Source organism: Capsicum annuum, chromosome 7 (assembly GCF_002878395.1).
Source record: "Capsicum annuum cultivar UCD-10X-F1 chromosome 7, UCD10Xv1.1, whole genome shotgun sequence".
Taxonomy (NCBI): domain Eukaryota; kingdom Viridiplantae; phylum Streptophyta; class Magnoliopsida; order Solanales; family Solanaceae; genus Capsicum; species Capsicum annuum.
The window spans coordinates 190,493,228-190,499,100 of NC_061117.1; the positions used below are offsets into that span (position 1 = coordinate 190,493,228).

General features: G+C 29.9%; 1 long non-coding RNA gene across 1 annotated transcript; it reads right to left on the reverse strand.

The window, feature by feature from the left end:
• Positions 1 to 682: 682 nt before the first annotated feature.
• LOC107877240 lies at positions 683 to 5,636 on the reverse strand. The gene is made up of 6 exons (XR_001676267.2): positions 5,260 to 5,636; positions 3,466 to 3,546; positions 2,502 to 2,748; positions 2,280 to 2,417; positions 1,102 to 1,681; positions 683 to 1,020 (listed from the first exon to the last, which is right to left on the reverse strand). It is a non-coding gene; the product is annotated as an uncharacterized LOC107877240 (long non-coding RNA).
• Between the last annotated feature and the right edge of the window lie 237 nt (positions 5,637 to 5,873).

The window sequence follows — 5,873 nt, forward strand, 5'->3', positions numbered from 1 at the left end:
AAGGAATCATGATGAAGATAATATGTTTTTCTATATGCTGATGCTTTGAATGGTTTTAGTTGTATAAATATTTTTATTAGATTTTGTTGGAATGCTGGAACAACTAATATTAAGCTATTTAATTACTATTTGATTTTCACTTCTTCAATGAAGGTTTAATATTATAAGAATAGTTTGAAGTATTTTTCATATATCATATTTCGTAACCATAGTAATTGTAGTTACAACTGATTGATATATTTAGTATGTAACATGGAAACTATTACATTAATCAAATGTTGAAACATAAGTTGTATCAACTGTTATACATTAATAGTTAATGTGTAAGAAATATATGATGTAGCATTATACTTTGTTTTAGTGTATTATTTAGACAGAAAAAATATCATTTTACTGACTTTTAAAAAAAACATCAGATGAAATATGTTAATCATGTATTATGTTATGTATTACATATATTTAAACGTATTAGATATTAGTTCAATGTATTTTTAACTTATAAGAAAATGTACGTTATAGTAAAAATATAATATGTTCAAATGCAATATCAGTATAATTTTATATTTATTTATACACGTTTAAAAATAAATAAAAGAAAAACTCAATATCTACCAAGAATTAGTTTGTAACATTATAGTAGTGTGTTAGTAACTGCAAATCATTTGTTTCAAAAATAAGAAGACACCCATAAAATGTGCATTAATATCCAAAAAGTAATCTTGAAATTGTTTAACATCAACCACAAAAGTAAGAATTAGTTCTTTCGATGCCGACTATTATAAATATTGCGACTCTAAAGTAACAATTGCACATGCATCAATTTCTTCTATAACATTTTTTCTTGGCTGAGGCAGATCACCATTATCACTCGTGTACCCTTCATTTGCCTTTTTCACTCCGTAATGCCACAGTAATGAACCATAGCATGCACATTGACTTGCAGCATCAAACCTACATGAATGAACTTGCAGCCCTTCACTTAATATTTCTGCATAGGCATACACAAAGACGCCACAATTCCTAATTTCAAAAAAAAAAATAATAATTAGTACATTACTTATAACATTGTTATACATGAAAAATAAACTATAATTTACTTACAAACTATCAGACGTTTGTTGTGGAATGTTTTGCACATAGTCAACATCAAATGAAATTTCATTGACAAGACCAGTTTGCTGAGTAAGCTTTCCTTTGTACGCTTCAAGTGATGGCCAGTCAGTTCGCTCGGTCTTTTCATAAAATCCATTGTCTGACAAGTAGGCAACATCACTTCAAGCTTTTTTATTTCAATTGGTGGTTCTTTTTTTCTTTTACTTGACAGTGAGTCATACACACGTATCAATCTTTCCTTCAAGACAATCACAACCAATATCCAGTGAAATTCTTTTCCGCAGTTAATTGGAACATATACCTCGTCAACCATGTACCATGGTAACCCAAAAGACATACAGAATCCATGAAGTATATTTACAATAGCATCTTCATTCTTAGCCATCACAATTAATTCTGCATAGTCTTGTCGTGTGGATAGCTCAAATGTCGGTTCTGCTGGATAATATCGAGTATGTGTCTTCTCAACATATATTTTAAAGAAACAGCTAGTCGTTGTATATCTATAATTATCACTCAGCCGAATCTTTGATTTCTTTCTCAAGTGGTAGAAGATCACATCTAAATTCTACAAGTGAAAATAGGGTAACAAAGTAAAAACGATTGAAAGAAATCACTAGCTTCATTTTTGGTTATTTAAAGTAAGTCAAATGTAGTGATGCATGCAAGACTGACAATACATGTATGATATACAGTTATGCATCCTTAAAGTTGATAGATTTTATATTCTAGTGCTTGATGTAATAAAAATTTAATCAACCTATAATTAAAACATATATGATATGGTGTTAATTACATGTATGATATAAAGTTATGCTGGTGTTAAATATTATTATACGTGACATGTTGATTAAAGTTGAATAACTGATAATGGAAAATACTGCATGTATGATATGTTATTATACATTGGTTAACATGCATGATAAACATTTGACTATGTTAGGCAGTGTTAGTACAACATGATAAAATTTACAAAAATGTAATACAACATTGAACCTAGAATATTAGTATTTCAGATTACATTTCAAAAACTAGACTTCAAAATAATTTAGCGCATATTGTAAAAGTAACAGAAGCCGTACGTTGTCAGATTTATGTTATGATGTTGTAGAAAATTAAGTATCAGCAAAAGCACTTATGATATGGATCATATTTAGATTAGTTACCTCATCGTTCCGGCATGTCTTGAGTTCGGACGTCAAGTAAAACCAATTCTTGGACTGTGGGTGTGCAACAACAAAGTCCAATTGTGGGTAACCTCTAATCTCGAAGCATTTACTCGACAGTGATTGTCCGTTTCTTTCCTGAAAAATATTATTGATTACACATCACAAATATTTATGATGGCATCGTATTGTTAGAAAAAAAAAGAATACCAAATTTCTTACTTGGCAAAATGAGTTTTCAGTAATCCTACGGCAATTCACTGGGAGTAATCGATCATCAATTCATTCGGCAAATCTTGGTTAATGGTGTACCCATCAAAAGCATACTTCAGCTTCTCCTCTTTATCGAAATCGCCCGATCCTTAGAGCCAGAACCATACTTTGAAATATACGGTGACCTTAAAACACTAGACTTCTTTCTTTTCCTTTTGGCAGGTGCTTTTGCTTTTGAGGCTTCAAGCTACTGAACCTAAGCATCAGAGAAGTCAGGTGGAATCTGACTATCCAAAAGGTCCCATTGGCTTTCGGTCATTTTATTTGAAGCACTAACATCCAATGACTTTGTAATCGAAGGTGTTGACAGACCAAAAAAAATTGTATCTACAACTGCCTGTATTGAATCAGTTACTGTCCCACCAACTTCATCTTACGTGAACACATAAGGATGTGTAATGTATAGATACAATATCTGAATGTATAACTATATTAATGATTACGGTATTTATGTGTAAGGAGAACGATACTTGTTATTACATATTACATTAAACGTAATTCTACATGTATAATGTTATTCATTCATTTATACAGAACAATTAGTAATGTGAACCAATTATCCTTGCACTAAAAAAAACCAATGTATAACCATCAATTTTTAATACATTTAGTTAATGTCCTTTCACAAAAAAAATATTTTGTAATAGATAATACATAACCAAATTACCATAATCAACATGTTTAAGTAATAAGTTATCAGGAAATCATGATCACCCAATGTGCATCAAGTGTAAAACTACTTCTTAAGAGAACCATTGTACAACAATGTTAAAAATCATGACAGCATCAATATCCGAAAAATTTGATATGCACCAGAGAAACATTAAGTCCCAGTACGTACCTTTACAAGGTCGACCACATAGATAGATATATTTTGTAAAAAAAAAAATCAATATTAGGGACCGAAAAATACCTGCACATCTTCCATGTTAGTACATTCCTAATTTTTCAAATCCACTTCATGACCATCTTCCTTAGCGGTTACATTCACATCCTATATTAAATAACAATTATCGTGTGTGAACAGTTATTCAAAGTATAAGATAAAAGATTGAGATAAAGTTTTACACCCGTGATAAGAAATTTCAATCTGTAATGGGTGCATGTGAATGTCACACCCCTTTTTCGCTCGAGGAGGTCGAGGTCGAAGGGTTTTTCCAATTAAAGTGACGATATTGAATAGAGATTAATTTATTTACAGAGTTGCCACTTGGAATTGAGTTATGGTGTTCCAAGTCACCTTATTGAATCCCTAACCAAAATGAATTGACTCTTTTATTGGTCTGCAAAAATAGAAGATCGGATAAGAAATTCTGTTGACGAAGGGAAGGTGTGAGACACCCCTTGAGTCCTGTGGTTCTAGGACGGTCGCTCTTATTGACTTATCTTGACTAAAACTATTTTGATAAATTATGTTAAGGCCTAAGTTCGCTCATTTTATTATATTAAAACTATTTAAAATTCTTGCATTAAATTTGTGAAAAATTAAGTTTATAAAAATATTTGTCAAGGTACATTACTGCATCCTTGAATTTTAGAGTGTCCTGGAAAGATGCGTATGCCGCATTCTTAATTGAGACGAAAATTTTTAAACGCACCTAAAAATTTACCGAACGCTAAAGGCGTTGGTTGGCCGTTTATAAACTCGTAAAAATTTTATCTTATCAAAATGCTATTTAACTTTAACAATAACCTTTAAGAAATATTTATTTAAGGCAATGAATTAAATTAACAATAAAAATTATTAAAAGTTATTAATTACAATGAATAATAATAAAATAAAATGATAAATAGTAACTAAAAAATACACAAAACTAACCATATTATGTTAATCCTTATTATGATCCCCCAAATCTATTCTCTCTAATTGATGCAAACCCAAAGCACTGTGAGACCATGGTTGATGAAATCGCATAAATTTGTAATATATTCAACTACAGAATAAGCCAACAAATAGTCATGTGGTAAATTCAAACAAACACCATGAAACTTGACTATGAGAGTATTCCATTCCACCGACAGCATGGGGGTCATTTACGTATGATGCACGTGTGTCTGTTTTTTTTTTTATGCAAAATATGTTGAATATATATTAAGTATTATATATTTTTTATTCAACGAAAGCATTTCCTAAATCAACTCTAACTTTGAGTCACGACAGTTAGCCTTTTGCTCCGTAGGGAGTTGATCGAGAACAAACTCTTTAGTATTTATAGTCCATGAGAAATTAAACCAATCCTAATTCTAACTGTTTTTTTAAGATTCGAAAGTTTATACCACTATACGTCTATTGTGAATTGGGCCAAAAGAATCAACCAACAAGTATTACTAGCAGCCCCTGGGAATTTTACTATAACATTTTTACATAACTTTTTTTTTGGGTTTTTGCATGCATGCATGATTTCTATATTCTAGTTCTAGTTCTAGTGTACAACACAATTACACTAATCGCACGTTAATTAAATGTACCGCTACATCTTTTAACATTAACAACTTTAACAATTATCTCATTCAAACTTCAAAACTCTAATCTAATTGACTTCATTTCAAAGTGACAAACAAGTTATAAATGAAGACATAGAGCAAATTGCATAGAAATAATAAACTACAGACACTAAATAATATAACAAGCCATTAGAATAACTTCATTCATGATTTGGCTCACAATAAAAATTATAAAATAAATAGTGCTAGATCGAACAAGAACCTGTATGATGAACTAATTAAAAAGAAGCACAAACGACGTCACTGAAAACTCGAACGAGACCCCAAAACTCAAACTCTGACTCTTCTTTTTCTCTTTTCCCTTTCTGTTTCACTCTTAGTTTTTCTTTTGATTTCTCTTCAAAATGTTGGTTTTTTTTTTGTTTTCTTTCTGTCCGTGTGTTTTCATTCTCTTGTTGTTTTCTTTGGTTGTCTTTCTTTCTTCTTTTCTTTTGGTTTCTTGCTGACTTTCCCCTTGTTTTCTGTCCGTGTGTGTCATATAGTGTGTGTTGGATAGGAAGTTGAGGGAGTTAAGGGGGTTGAGAGAAATGTGGGGTGGTTGGGGTAGTTATTTTAGGATAATGATTCCCTTTTTAAAAAATAAATAAATAAATAAATTATATATAAAATAAATAATAATAATATTAAATAATTAATTTTTATACTTAAGAAAATATAATAAAAATATAACTAACCTAAAATAAAATATAAATAAAAGAAAATAAATTTACTAGCTTATTCAAAAAAAGCTAAATTAAAAGAAAAATATAGTTTTTGAAATTTTTTTATATTACTTAAAAATAAAAATAAAAATAAAAATAAAAATAAAAATAAAAA